Below are 15,651 nucleotides of genomic sequence, written 5' to 3'. Positions count from 1 at the left end.
TTTATGACAACCAAAAATATCTCCCACCATTGCCAAATGTCTCTTAAAGGGCAAAATTGCTGCCTTTTGAGAACCGCTAATTTAATCTGAGACTTAAAAAATGAGGAGCCCATCCAGCGAGGATTGCACTGAAGGTCTTGTAGGCCACAGTAAAGAATTTGGGGTTTATTCTAAGTAGAAGGCAATCAACATTTTCCACTGGGGTGTCATTATCTACTGTGAATTTTGAAGAGATCATTCAGGCTGCGGAGTGGAGGATGGATTAACTGGAGTTATAGAGAAAGTCACAGCAGTCATAGGTGGTTGTTGCAATTGTCCACCCAAACCCAAGAAATGATGGTGGCCTCAGTTGGGTGTTGATACTGGAGACGGGGAGAAGATTTATGTTCAACATTTTCAATGTTTCAACATTTCCAAGAACATCCAGGTCTTGCCAATGGATTTGATGTGGAGATTGCATCCCCAAGAATACCCCCCAGTGTTCTCTTTGCTCACTGAGTTCATGGTGCTCTGTCCCCCATGATTCTGGTTGATGGTGAGTATCTCTTAAGCAATGATTTTTGCTCATAAACCTGGAAAGGTAGAGAAAGCAGCACTGATTAATGAATGAAGGCCAATCATGGCTAGAATCCGATACTTCACTTCCAACTTTCAAAGATACTGATGATGCAAAATCCTCTCAGTATCCCCAGTGCAGTTGAGGAATCTTGTGTTCCTCAGTAGGGATTAATGGAGGCATAGTTATCTGGAAGCTCAGAGTGGGAATAAGCAAAGCTGTTGGTTTTCATGACACTTGGCCATGGGCCTGTTGACGGAAGCTGGAGGGTAACTGACAGGCATTTGGATTTGGGGACTGAGGCTCTTTGGCGAAAAGCAGTGTTCCCAGGAAAGTGGGTGAGCAGCAGGGACAAACTTTTAACAACATATTAGAGGCACAAGTAAGGCCTGTTTGTGAGTTTGTTTTTAATTGCATAGAACATGGTTGCCAGGATTTTAAATTGTAGTGCTCTAAGCATGTAATTAAGCGAGAAGGCTTAGTTGGCACTAGTTAGGATCCCAAGTTGTTGATGCAGCTTATGATAATGATCTTCTGATATTAAAATTCAGAAGCTGAGTGTGTGTGTGTACCTAGTCCTATTTGTATGTTTTTCCTCTGGGCCTTCAAGCTCCAGGTAAAAATAATCAGGCTCTTTAAGTGTGTTTTTTGTTGTTGGTGTGAAAATCCCTGTCTAGGTCTCAGTCTGGCTTGTGGCAATGAGGTTCAGGTGAAGAGGTTTCTGGATCTGAAACAAAGGTCGATCATCTCAGCCCAGTCATGAGCCATCCCAGTCACTAAAATGCTCCATGCAGTCTCTTCTTCTGCCTAAAATCACAGAATTTTAGAGCTGGGTGTGAACTAAGCGATTATCTTCTCATTTTCTATATGAGAAATCTGAGGGCTGGAGTCGTGAACTGACTTCCTCAAAGCCACTCAGCTGATGCATGGCATCAGGAAATAACCAGGGGCCAGGTGCAGTGGCTCACATCTGTAATCCCAGCACTTTGGGAAGCTGAGGCAAGTGGATCATCTGAGGTCAGGAGTTCGAGACCAGCCTGGCCAACATGGTGAAACCCTGTCTCTACTAAAAATACAAAATTAGCCAGGCGTGGTGGTGGGCACCTGTAATCCCAGCTACTTGGGAGACTGAGGCAGGAGAATCACTTGAACCCATGAGGCGGAGATTGATGCCTCTGTACCACTGCACTCCAGCCTGGATGACAAGAGTAAAACTCTGTCTCAAAAAAAAAAAGAAATAATCAGGCCTGGAACCCAGCACAGAGTCCCTTCTGGTGTAACCCCAAGGTGCCTCACTGAGCTCCAGAGCATTCCCTCTCACCCTCCCTCCCCTACCTCCTTCCACATAAATTTGCACCCTCTTTGAAATCAGTGGCTTGTTTTCCCAGTCTTTCTGCCGGAAAGGTGATGGCGACCCTGCTGCAGAGGTTTCGTGGAGAGAGAAGGGGAGCATCACAGCTCAGTAACCAAAATGCAGTGTGAAATGGTAGGAGACAGTTCACTCTTCAAGTCATCAGGGAGCCATTTCACCTTGGCAAAGGCAGCTTACTTAGTGGACCGTAATGGCCTGGAAGAGTTCCTGCCCCTCCCTGAAGTGAGCAATTTCCTCTGTTCAGCTCTGTCTGCACTGGCCCATTACATCCTAAACACACGGTGCGTTTACCTAGCAATTATCTGGAGTGGGAGCCAGCCCTTTTAAGAGGTCCTCTTTGATCCTTCCCAGGAATATCCTGGGAGGCGGGTGGGCAGATGGAGGACCTCTTGCTGGAGGAGGGAAAGTAAGGCACTCAGAGGGTTCCGAGAGTGTACCGGAGTCAGGACTGGGTCTCTGGGACCCCCGGCCACCTAACCCCTGCCCCTGCCTTCTGCCTGCTTGGACTTCGCTGTTGCCCTGGCAGGTAGAGGACTTGAAAGAATCCCAGCTTGCTCCTCCCCAGGCCAGGGAAGGAGGTGGTTCTTATTAGAGGTGGATAAAGGTAAAGTGCCTGAGGATCTTAGGGATAGAAAAGCTTTTGTGCTCATTCAAGGTCCTGCATATCTTGGATGCCCTACTTTCATATGTTCTGTCCTACCTGCTTATAAGTTCATGTACTTATTGAAATTTATATTCTGATTTTTGGTTCCGAAGATAGAGACATTACACTTATTTGGAAATGGAATTCTTTACCCTGCTCCCTGGTATCCAGTGTTGGACCACACAAAACCCTCTCTAGAAAGAACAGAATCAACTCAATCACACCAGCCTGTCATCTAGTGAGCCTGCAATGGGGCTGAGCAAGGGCTTGGGAACCAGTTCTCAGTTTGAATCTCAGCTCCCAGCACCATAATTAAGGGTGTTTTCTAGCTTCAATTCCCATGGCTCCTCCCTGCACTCCTGTTTCAGAGCACTGGCCTCCAGGTTCTCCTTCCAATATTTGGTGCTTGCCTCAAGGCCTTTGCACATGTGCTTCCTTTTCTCAGGAATGCTCTTCCCTCTGAGAGCCACAAGCCTATCCCCTTCCCTTCTTCAGACCCTTGCTCAATGCCATTGAAGGGGCGTCATTTGTCTAGGGTAATATCCGAGCTCTGTTGTCTCACACCAGGGAAATCAAGGACACAGATGTACAAGAAGTGAGTTTAAAAGCGGACATTCAATAGGCGAAAGAAAGAAAAGAGAATAATTCTCTCTCCTCCAGAGAGAGAAAGAAGGGCTCCTGAGTGGGTTTTCTGGTTCTGTGGTGAAATGCATGGGGTTTTATAGGCGAGCTTGAGGAGGTGGCATCTGATTTACATAGGGCCTGCGAGATTGGTAGGACCAGGTGCACTATTTGCATAGCACACAAAGAAGCTGGCCATCCCACCCTAATCTTTTATTGTACAGATGGAGTCTCTACCTGACTGGCATGGGTTGCCTGCCTTTCTACTGCACATGTGGTGACAAAGAAAAGAGAAGAGGGAACCTCCTTGTTGAACACACCTGGCCCCAGGTAGCCTTTTCCTATCGGCACAGCTGCCGGCATTTACCTGTGCAAGCTTCGAGCTTGCTTATTTATGGCTGCAGATCGATTTTACAGGTGGTTCTTTGTTAGAAAAGAAATGATTTGGGGGCTGCTTTTTGTTGAAAGGGAAGCCTTACGGAGGACTCTCTTACCCTCACCAACTGCCTAAATAATTTCTTTTTAGCTTCTTTATCACCATCATGTGGAGGCTTTCCATGACCACTCTCTCTAAAACTGCAACTCTCCCCTCCCTCTCTCCATCATCTCCCTTGTTTTATGTCTCTCAATAACACTTCTCTCCCTCTGGCATTTCATATAATTGACTTGTACTTTTTGTTGATTGTCTGCCCCAACTACAACGAAAGCTCCATGAGGGCAGGGATTTTTGTTGCCTTTATTCATTGCCATATCCCCATAGTCCAGAATCCGGCCCCTTGGTAGGAGCTTAACAAATATAAACGAATACATAAATTGGAGCAAGTAACTTACCAAGCTCATGTCCTGTCTCTCTTAAAAGGATGGCATGAGAATTAAATACAACAATTGCTATGGGGAAAAGTAATTGCCAACATATATTGAGAGCTTATTCAGTGCCAGCTTTTAAATGTGCTAAATGCTTTACATAAATCACCTTATTTAGTCCCCACAAAAATCCTATGAGGCGAGTATTCTTTTAACCTTCATTTTACAGGTGAGGAAACAGGCTTAGAAAAGTTGAGTCACCTATTCAAGGTCACACAAAATTCAGACCCGTATTTGAGCTCAGAACCAGTACTCTTTTTTTCTTTATTATTTTAAGTTTTGGGGCACATGTGCAAGATGTGCAGGTTTGTTACATAGGTAAACGTATGCCATGGTGGTTTGCTGCATCTATCAACCCAACACCTAGGTACAAAGCCCCGCATGCATTAGCTATTTATCCTGATGGTCTCCTTCCCCCACCGCCCCCAACAGGCCCCAGTGTGCATTGCAGAACCAGTACTATTGACCCTGATGATATATGGCCAGGGCCTTGTGTATAACCATAGCTTGACTAGTGCTAATTCTCTTCTCCAAAGCACACAGTACAGCAGACCTGAACTGTCTGTCTCTTCTTTTGGGAGCCTGTTCCTTCTACTGAAACCTGACATCTTGGAAGCATCCCCTGGTCTCAGGAGGCAGTGTGGTGTGGCAATGAGATGGCAAGTTTATTGACTGGGTGACCTAGGTTCTGACACCTGCTTTGCTCCCAACTTACTGTGTGATCTTGGGCAATTGCTTCCCCTCCGTGGGCTGGGTTCTGATGGTATAATGAGCACTGAGGTCCCTCCCAGCTTGAACAGTGCTGGGACAATTGGAGGACTCCACAAGGGTGCATGGTGTATGACTCATCTCAGAGGATCCTGCCCCCTGGCTGTGGCCTTGGCCCAGATCTGCTCATGAATGTAGTCTCTCCTACTTTGATGATTGCTGGGCTTGCCCCTCCCACACCTCTTGAGCTTGAATTTCAGGTTGCTGGATTTGAGTGGGAGGTTGGAGGAAGTAACCATCTAGTGATTTTCTAATCCCTTCTCTAGGGGAAAGACCAAGAGAAAGAAAGGAAGGCACGAGAGGCATTCCCACCCAGCATGGCACAGTCACAGCAGGAGATACAGTTCTCTCTGGGGAGCCCAGCACCCTGCAAACCTCAGGGACTGCTATAGCAAAGGACATCTACCCAACAGCCTCTTTCTCATTCCCCAGACCTGCCTTCTGCCAAAAGCGTCCCAAGGATCCCCTTCTTTGCTGACCCTAAAACTGTCTCACTTGAATTTCAAGTTATTTTGTTGTTGTTGTTTGTTTGAGACAGGGTCTCCCTCTGTCACCCAGGCTGGAGTGCAGTGCCGTAATCACAGTTCACTGAAACCTCGACCTCCCAGGCTCAATTGATTTCCCCACTTCAGCCTCCTGAGTAGCTGGGACTACAGGCACGTGCCACCACTCCCAGCTAATTTTGGTATTTTTTTGTAGAGAAGGGGTTTCAACATGTTGCCCAGGCTGGTCTCAAACTTCTGGGCTCAATTGAGGTGCACACCTTGGCCTCCCAAAGTGGTGGTACTACTGGTATGAGCCGCCATGCCAGACCGAGTCTCAGGTTCTAAATTGAGAAATCATTTTTTCTCCTTGTGAAATAAGGATGAATAAGCCAAGTTAGCCAATGGCTTGAGTTGTTTTCCTCAATTCATTTATTCATTCATCCATTCATTCAACATTTATGTTCTAGAATCTTTGCCAGAAACTGAAAGAGGAAATTAATTGGGTCCTGGCAAACTTAAATTGGGTAATTGGTAATTTGAGGAGAATTTAATAAAGGAACTATTTTCAAAGGGGAGGGCAGAGTGCAGGAAAACCAAGGGTCGTGCCGTCTCCTGGAGCCAGTAACATCAGGAAGATATTATCAAGCCTAGGCTGAGGGGATAAAGGGAGAGATAATTCCCAGAAGAAAAAATGAGTCAGGTGGAGAGGGCCACGGGGCAGAAGCTGTGCTTTGGTTGAAGGGCTCATCTAGCCAGTGAAATGATGACCTTGACCTGGACTTCACCCTCTTCTCTGCAGTGGCTGAATTCCATTTACGTATTTACTACAGATCAGCCTCCTGGGGCTCACAGGAGGGCAGAGAAGCGTAGGGAGGGGATATGGAAGAAAAAACATGATTTCTAGCACAGAAACCAGACAGTTTTTGTCCCCAAGGAGCCTGCATACAGTGGGGGAGCAGCAGGGCAAAGCTGAATTACGGTGTGATAAATGCTTTAATAAAGATACGAACAAAGTATAAGAGGACCGCAGGTGTTAGGAAATGAGCTGTCAGGGTGGGGTTAATGTGCCTGAAGGTGAGGGAGACAGTTGATTCCAGGGAAGAAGATCCACAGGAATTGGTTCTCAAAGGCTGATTAGGCTTCTTTGAGGAGGTAATGTGTAAACTGAGATTTGCAATAGTAACAGAAATTAGCTGGGAGGAGTCCAAACATGGTGAAAAATGTATAAAAGCTGGAGGTTGAAAGAGAGTATAGAACTCTTTGGGAAACTGTAAGTGAAGAATAAAGAGTGTAAGTTGTGTGGGGGGTGGGCAGGAAATGAAGTGGAGTAGAGAAGAAGGACCCAGGGATGAAGAATTATTTTGCCCGACTAAGGAATTTGAAAATGTGTCTAAGGCCAATGGTAAGTTTTTAAAAGGTTTTCATCAGAGGAGTGGTAGCATTATGTTTATGTTTTAGAAAATCACTTTGATTGAAGGGAAAAGAGTGGGTGAAAGGCAGATGGATTAGAAAGAATATTGTTTTTGTAATCTAAATGAGAGATGACAGCAGCCCAAAGTAAACTGGTAGAAGAGGGGATAGAAAGAGGTATTAAGAAGTCAAACTGGATGGGATTTGGGGATTGAATATAGGAATTAGATTCTGGGGAGATGGTGATATGGTTCACTGAGATAAGGAGCTTGAGAGAAGGAACAATGTGTGTGTGTGTGTGTGTGTGTGTGTGTGTGTGTGTTGAGGAGGAGAGTGAATCATGGTGGAGAAGATGGAGGGGATTGATAAATGATCCAGTTTACAGCATATTGAAGGGATGATACCAGGAGGATAACCAAATAGACCTGTTAGTGCTTTTTTTTTTTTTTTGAGATGGGGTCTCACTATGTTGCCCAGTGTGGAGTCCAATGACTATTCACAGGCATGATCATAGTGCACTGCAACCTTGACCTCTTGACCTCAAACAATTCTCCCTGCTCAGCCTCCTGAGAAGCTAGGATTACAGGTGCACACCACCATGGCTGGCTGTGTTAGTGCTTTGGACAAGTTGTTTAGAAGAGGTCTGGGTGGAAGCTATGGATTTGAGAACCATCAGCTGCAAACGATGATTGCAGCAATGGAGTCCATGAGATCACTGTGGAAAGGGCTTAGAGTGAGGAGAATAGAACACTGTAGAATACTGACTTGTAAAGGATGGCCGGAGGTAGAGGAACTCACTAAGGAGATGAAGGAGTGGCCTGAGAAGAAGGAAAAAAACTTAGAGAGAGTGGAGTCATAACAGCCAAAGAGAATATTGAGTTCTAAGGGGAAGCAAGAGGAGGAGTAGCATGTCAAAACATTGCTGAGTGGCCCTGTGCACAGGAGTTAGTTAACAGTATGATTAGCCTTTCTCTTTCTGAGTCTTTTAATCAGACAGATAAGTATTTCCTGGGCATCTACAGTATGCTTATTATGAGCTAAATTGTGTCCCACCTACAAATTTATAGGTTGAAGTCAGAACCTCCTGTACCGCAGAATGTGACTGTTTGGAGGCTGAACCTTTCTATCTGCTTGGGCTGCCATAACACAATACCACAAACTGGTTGGCCTAAACACCAGAAGTGTATTTTTTTTTTCTCAGTTCTGGAGACTAGAAGTCCCAGATCAAGGAGTAGCCTTCTGATGAAGGCTTTCTTCCTGGCTTGTAGATGACTGCCTTCTCTCTGTGTCCTCACATAGTGGATGGAGAGTGAGTGATGTCTCTTCTTTATTTTTAGCTTTTAAGATAAGGTCTGGCTCTATCGCCCAGGCTGGAGTGCAGTGGTGCAATCTCAGCTTATTGCAGCCTCTGCCTCCTGGGGTCCCACCTCAGCAGCCTGAGTAGCTGGGACTAAATGCATGCAACACCATGCCTGACAAATGTGTGCATTTTTTGTAGAGATGGGGTTTTGCCATGTTGCCCAGGCTGGTCTGGAGCTCATGAGTTCAAGCAATCTGCCCGCCTTGGCCTCCCAAAGTGCTGGGATTGCAGGCATGAGCCACTGCGTCCAGCAGATGTCTCTTCTTATAAGGACACTAATCCTATCAGAGAAGGGTTTCACCCTCATGACCTCATCTGACAATAATTAATTCCCAAAGGTCCTATCTCCAAATGCCAGCAACATATGAATTTCAGTGGGGATACAAACATACAGTACGTAACATTTCCCAATATTTGTTCTCTGATCTGTGATAACAGAAGGTTCAGCTGGGCACTTTGCCACATAACTAAAGATGTTTCTGGGCCAGGTGTAATGGCTCACACCTGTATTCCCAACACTTTGGGAGGCTAGGGTGGGAGGATTTCTTGAGCCAGGAGTTTGAGACCAGCCTGGGCAATACAGCAAGACTCTGTCTCTACAAAAATAAAAGAAAGAAAAGAAAAAATTAGCCAGGTGTGGTGATGCACACCTGTAGTTCCAGTTGCTTGGGAGGCTGAAGTAGGATCACTTGAGGTGGGAGGATGGTACTGCGGCACTCCAGCCTGAGTGACAGGTCAGGACTCTGTTTCTTAAAAACAAACAAACAAAAAATATATATCTTTTGTTAGAGCATATTGAAGTGATGGTGCTAGGAGGATAACCAAATAGACCTGTTAGTGCTTTTTTTTTTAAGCTGGAGTCTCACTGTGTTGCCCAGTCTGGAGTCCAGCAGCTATTCACAGGCATGATCATAGTGTACTGCAACCTTGACCTCCTGACCTCAAACAATCCTATCTGCTCAGCCTCCTGAGAAGCTAGGATTACAGGTACACACCACCATGGCTGGCTCTGTTAGTGCTTTGAACAAGCTGTTTAGAAGAGGTCTGGGTGAAAGCTATGGAGACATATATATATATATTTCCCGGTCTCCTTTGTAGTTGGGTGTGATCATGTGACTAGGCTCTGGCCAATAGAATGTGAGTGGAAGTGATATGTACAGCACTGCAATGGTACCCACATAAGGAAAGAGGCATATTCTCCCCTTTCACCCTTCTTTCCTTCTTGCTTCCTGGAAGGGCAGACATGTGGTGGTGGGAGCTGGAACAGCCATATTGGACCATAGGATGGAAACCTTGTGTTGAGGATGGCAGAACATGAAGCTAGAAAAGGCCTGTACACCAGACACCACATGGGCATTCTATCAGCCAGGACTGATTTTATATGGACTATTTCTTGTTTAATCCACTATTATTTTGTTCCTTATAATAACAAGTAAATGGCTATTCTAATATACCTAGGATGGAGCTAAACCATGGTAGAATCTCCGGTTTGTACTGTGCAGAGTGGGCCCCATCTCACTGTGCTATTATCATGTGCTAGGTATTGTGTTAGGTCTGTGTTATATATTAGAATTATTTTATCTAATTCTCACAATGGCTCTGTAAGGTAGGCATTATTAGCCCTGTGTTAATGTTGAGGAAACTAGGCTTCAGAGAAGTTATGTCATTTACCCAAAAGAGCTCTGTCAGTAGGTGACAGAGTCAGGGGTTGAATCTAGGTCACTGGTTCTTAACCAGAGGCAATTTTGTCCCCCAGGAGACAAGTGGCACTGTTGAGAAATTTTTGGTTGTCACAAGTAGGGGTTTGGAGGGATGCACTCAAGGGTAACAGGAATGCTGCTGAACATCTTAATATGCACAGGACAGGCCTCACAGTGAGGAATTATCTGGCCCCAAATATCAACTGTGCTGAGGCTGAGAACCCTTGAGGACCCTTCTACGAAAAGCTCAGGCTCCTTCCATTACACCAAATTGGGAAATGGAAGTTAAAGAGGGAGTTATGAAAAAATGATACAGAATAATGTCATGAAAATAATATTTTAGGAAGCTAAACCTGGAGTGGTGAGAAGGGTGAGCTGGAGACGGGAGAAACTGAAGCTAAGAAGACTATTATTGGAAGCCACAGACCAGTCCAGGTGAGAGGCGGGAAGGACCTGGAGGGGTAGATTGTTGAGGTCCATAAAGGGAAGACAAGTTAAGTGCCAGTGGCAAGAACTTGACTGAGAACAGGTAGAGGATGTGAGAGGCAGGGAGAAGTGAAGGCAGATAAGGCAGTGGTGATTTCTCTTCTTCATGTGCATCCTCTCTTCTTCCCCTTCCTCCAATTCCTCCTCCTCTTCCTCCTTTCCCCTCTTCCTCTTCTTTCTTCTTCTCCTCTTCATCCCCTCCTCCTCCACTTCTTCCTCCTTTTGCCCCCTCCCTCTTCCCCCTCTTTTCCCTACAGCCCCCTGCCCCGTTGGCATCTGCTTCTATCTTCCTTCTTGCTGACCCCTTTCTCTAATGGGTGTGCTCTATCTTCCTTTTTGCTGACCCCATTCTTTAATGGGTGTGCTCTATCTTCCGCTGACCCCCAGTTCTAGGCCATGGGTCCCACCCCCATCAAATGTAACATGGAAAAATCTGTTTCCTCAGCTTTGTTCGCTGTAACAAGAAAGAATAAGCTCCCACAGTGACAGCAACAGACTCTGACACATATTTTAAATCTTACTTCTCTTTCCATTTCCTTTAAAACTTTTGGCCTTAAAACCTTTGACCAGTGTGTAGGATTGTTATAGAGACAGACAAGTAGTCCAGGAAAGACCCTCAGGGAATTTCTGACATGAGGGAAGAGGAAGGAAATCCTTTGTCTCACTTTTGTTGTTTCCTTTGGAATATTTTCCAAAGGACACTGGCCTGTTGACAAGGCATCCCAAGGGCTTTGGGGCTGGCCCTTCCCTTTCCTTGTCCCTGGTTTATGTCTGTCCTGGTAGCCTGGTGCCTGCTTCAGGGCTGGGAACTGGGGTTGCCAGACATGCTCTGAGCTCTGCTGGCAGAAGCACTTGTGTTTGGCCTCTATCTCTGCTTCCCTGCCCTTCTCTTCCCCATGTCCTGGGTAGCCCTGTTGAAAGGCCAGTGGCATCTCATGCCTTCAGAAAAATTTAGACAATGAAGAGGCTGCAATGATGAGCTGATTGCTTTCAGGGCTGACAGCTAAAGTCTGTGTCAACACTGAGTCAACCATCCAGAGGGAAGGTGAGCACCTTCAAGCTAATGCTGGATTCCCAGCTCCTCCCATTGGCTTGTGAAATGTGCTATGTCCATTTTATCTCTTCTCTCCCTTCAGCCTGTGTGCATTCCTCTCCTCTGGGCTGACTGTTCACCTACTCTCATTCTGTTCTTTAGTATTCTGTTCTCTCTCTCATCCCACAGTATCTTCAGTGAGAGCCAGGCCTTGGAGAATGGAGGGAAGTCCAGGTTCCCCTTTGGCATCTGGCTCCCAGTGTCCCCTTTCTGTGTTCTTTGCTCGCCCTCTTTCCAGGATCTGCCTCCTCCATGCTTCTCCACCCATCGCATCACCACCTGTTCCTAGGAAGGATTTGGATACCAGTCGTGTGAATCTTCAGCAGCCTCATGGCATGATATCTTGGAACACACATGCACTTGGGAACTTAGTAGCTTGGGTTGGAATCTGGGCCCTGTTCCTTACATGCACTTTGAATATGTTAACAAAAGTCTCCATGGTCAAGCTTCCTCAGTCCATAAATTGGGGCTAACAGTATATATCATGCGATTGTGAGGATTAGATGAGTAATACATGTAAATACTTTGGACAGTGCCTGGCACATACCTATAAAAATTAGGTATTACTACCATATGAATATAAATGAATGTGCTGTACCTCAATAAGGAGTTCGGTGAGTAGGAGAGGCCCCCTTCCGTGCCATGGCAAGCTCAATCAAGGGCCACCATGGGGTGACCAGGCTGTGGGAATGGCCAGATCAGTGCCTGCTGCCATCAGCATGGCCAGGTGAACGTTGGTGATGACCAGAAAGGGCTGAACCAAACGCTCAAATCAGCACAGTGGGCTTGATACTTTGGGAGCCACTGTGGAGAAGAAGAACACAGTTGAGATAGGGAATGGAAAGTAGGTTCTGCATAGGCAGGGGTAATGTCATTCCTCCTGTCACGGGGCTGCAGGGTGAGCATCAGGCCAGCCATGCAGGAGAACAGAAAGTGCTCGCTGCTGCAGGGGGGGGTGTGTGCATGGCCAAATGGAAGATGTATTGCTTCCCTAGGTACCTGCTAGTGGACTGGTAGGAGGGACTGCAGCGTGTGGAGGGCTGACTGCCAATAAAAACCATTTTGTTGTCACCCCCCTCCATATCCTGTGCCCTTGTTCAGGTCCTCAATGCAATTCATAGGCTTTTCTTTCCCCTCCCAGGAAAGGTCCCTTGGCAAAGCCTCTGACCACAGCCACACAGAAGGTGTGTGAGTACAGTCTTCCGTGTGTGTTTTCTGCTTTCTCTAAAAGGGAGGAATGGAAAGTTTTTTTTTTTTTTTTTTTTTTTGGACAGGGTCTTACTCTGTCTCCTAGGCTGGAGTGCAGCGGCATGATCACGGCTCATTGCAGTCTTTGCCTCCTGGCTCAAGCGATCCTCACACCTCAGCCTCGTAAGTAGCTGGCACTAATAGGTACGTGACCACCACGCCCAGCTAATTTTTTTTTTTTTTTTTTTTTGGAGAGATAGGTTTTCTCCATGTTGCCCAGGCTAGTTCTGATTTTATAAAAGACACAGTATCATTACCCAGCAGGACGACAGATGTTAGAGATCCAGGACCTCCTCCTGGTGCTCCCTGACTCAATGGTGGGGCTATCTTCCCAAGGGTGGAGTGGCAGATGGCACATGGTTCCCCCACTCAAGGCTTTGGGGGTACCATTCATCCTGGGGCATCACTCACATCTGCAGTCCCAGGAGTTGCACAGGGTGCAGATTTGCCCAGGGACCCCAGCCTCAACAGGGACTCTGCTTTGGGATCCCTTCCTCCCTGTTCTTGTCTCTCTTTTGTGAAGAGCTGTGGGTGAGGAAAGGTGACCATGGGTACTGAGAGCAATCAAATTGAAATGCAGGGCTAGGAGAGGCCATTGCTTTGGCCAGAGAGAAAATTCATAGCAGAGGGAAGAGCAGGTCCCAAGCTTCCCCATCAGCTCCCAAGTCCCTGGTCTCACCACAAGCTTCAGAGGGCAGGATCCTGCCCTGGAGATGATGCACCAAAAGAGCTACCTCCCCATCAGTTCGTTAAGAAGACAAACGCCTGAGCCAAAGCTGCCGAGAACCAATTCCTTAGGATTCTTTTTCTGGCAACTTCCACGGCATTGCCAAGCTAATGGAGGGATCCCAGGGATCTATGTGATGCTGGGAGCAATAGGAAAAGTGGGAGCCCACAAGACGATCTGTCAGGTGTGTGCACCTAGCACAGTGGCCATGCCCAATGTCCTGATAGAGACCTTTGTAGTCCCCTTGGGCTCAGGAAGAACCATAATGCCAAATGACACAGTCACATGAAAGGGCAGGGCTGCAGCCACAGTGACTCAGCAGGAAAGCAGTTAGTTCCCCACAAGGAACTAGCTTGAGGAATATCTGAGGCCAGAGTGGAGTGGTTGGTCTGTTTGCTTTTATACTCTGCAACCCATTTATTGATACAACTGTTGTGTTTTTCAAAGTTATGTAACATGCTATGCAAAAGTATCCTCAAGCCAAGTCCCCTAGCTCCAGGGGTGATTATCAAAATAGTGCCAGAAATTAATCCTTTTACGTGAGGATATCGAGGAGGTCCTGGAGTCCAGGGGAAGGGGCCTTAGGTGGTTCAGGGCAGTGCCGTTTACTAGCCTGGAAGAAAAGCAGTTTAATATTTTCAACAACCTATATCGATACACACGTGTTGGCTGAATGTCAGCCCTGCCTGGCCCTCACCTCAAACTGAAGCTTTACTGCACGAGCATTGTGGTACTTACTCTTGCCTGAATATTGAAGAAACCCCATTCCTCATCTTCAAATCCCTCATATGGCTCTTTCTCCAATGTGAGTTTCAGAAGACTCTGAAGTGTGAGAAATCTCTCTGCTTTGACTAGTCTTTTGGGTAAGGCCTCATGTGTCAATAAGGGTGTGTCTCCTTCCTTTCCAGCTCAGTCCCAACTATTTTCTTTCATACAACACGTAGTGTCCAGTGGAACTTCTTGCTCTTTCTTTTCACACACACCCTAAGCGTTCATGTCTGTAAGCCTTTGCTCCTGCAGTTTCCTCTACCTGGGTGCCTTTTCCTCTTCTCTCCTTGTGTCCAACTCATGGTCATCCTTTAAGGCCTTTGCAAATACCACCTTTTCCATGAAAGTCTCCAACTATTCCTCTCTTCAGAAATGATATCTCTCTGTCCTGTGACATCTTAAAACAATTTTTTAAAACTTCAGTATGGCACTTTAGAATTTTGTTGTCATCATTACTGACATCATCAACATCATCATCATTTGGTTGGATTCACTGAGAATCTACTATGTGCCATGAAAATAGTCCATGGTCTACAGTCTCATTTGCTTTTCTGTCTTGTAAAAATAATTATATATGTATGTATGCATGTTTTCTTCCTTTCTAGCGTACAGTAATAAAGCAAATGGAATTTGGAATCAGATTTGGGTTTGGACCCGAGTTCCACTATTTGGTTGTAGGACTTTAGGCAAATTACTCAGGCTTCCTAAGCTTCAGTTTTCTTGTTGGTAAAACAACGATAGTAACATTTACCTCATAAGGGGTAATTGTATTACATCAAATAATAATAATTGCCAGCATTTGTTCAGTGCATATTATATGCTGGGCAATACTCCAAGTACCAATTCTGTATGATTTAATAATTTAAATCCTCACAGTAACCCTATGAAATAACTAATAGTACCCTTACTGTACAGAGGGAGAATCTAAGGCAAAGAAGCCAGTCAGTGGAAAGCTGGAATAAGAATTTTGACTTTAGAATCCTCACTTTTATTTTATTTTATTTGTTTATTTATTTTTAGACTGAGTCTCACTCTATTGCACAGGCTGGAGTGCAGTGGTGCTACCTCGGCTCACTGCAACCTCTGCCTCCCGGGTTCAAGCAATTCTCGTGCCTCAGCCTCCCGAGTACCTGGGACTACAGGTGCCCACCACCATGCATGGCTAATTTTTATAGAGACGGGGTTTCACCATTTGGCCAAGCTGGTCTCAAACTCCTGACCTCAAGTGATCCGCCCACCTCGGCCTCTCAAAGTACTGTGATTACAGGCGTGAGCCACTGCACCTGGCCAGAATCCTCCCTTTTAATCGTTACCAACAACTGCCTCTGTAGGGTGGATGATAGCTGGCCTGGGCTGGATATTGTCTGGACAGTACATAGCCCAGTATCTGGCATGTATTTAAAAACTGGCAGCTGTAATTCTTATTCCCATTCTTATCACTCAGGGCTGGGGTCTATCCTGTGCATCTCTTGTTTCTCCACAGCACCTCATAACACTAAGATCTTGCATTTGTTTACCATTTTCCATGTGCCAGGGATTGTGCTAAGCCT

General features: G+C 46.0%; 1 long non-coding RNA gene across 1 annotated transcript; it reads right to left on the bottom strand.

Moving 5' to 3' along the window:
• Window positions 1–225: 225 nt before the first annotated feature.
• LOC119619049 (uncharacterized) lies at window positions 226–13,434 on the bottom strand. Its single transcript, XR_005235414.2, has 4 exons — window positions 13,286–13,434; window positions 11,957–12,162; window positions 8,584–8,675; window positions 226–572 (listed from the first exon to the last, which is right to left on the bottom strand). It is a non-coding gene; the product is annotated as an uncharacterized lncRNA (long non-coding RNA).
• Window positions 13,435–15,651: the final 2,217 nt, after the last annotated feature.

The sequence above is a fragment of the Chlorocebus sabaeus genome, chromosome 24 (assembly GCF_047675955.1).
Source record: "Chlorocebus sabaeus isolate Y175 chromosome 24, mChlSab1.0.hap1, whole genome shotgun sequence".
NCBI classification, from domain to species: domain Eukaryota; kingdom Metazoa; phylum Chordata; class Mammalia; order Primates; family Cercopithecidae; genus Chlorocebus; species Chlorocebus sabaeus.
The sequence above is the reverse complement of the archived record's forward strand: the minus strand, read 5'-3'. Positions and strand labels throughout refer to the sequence as shown.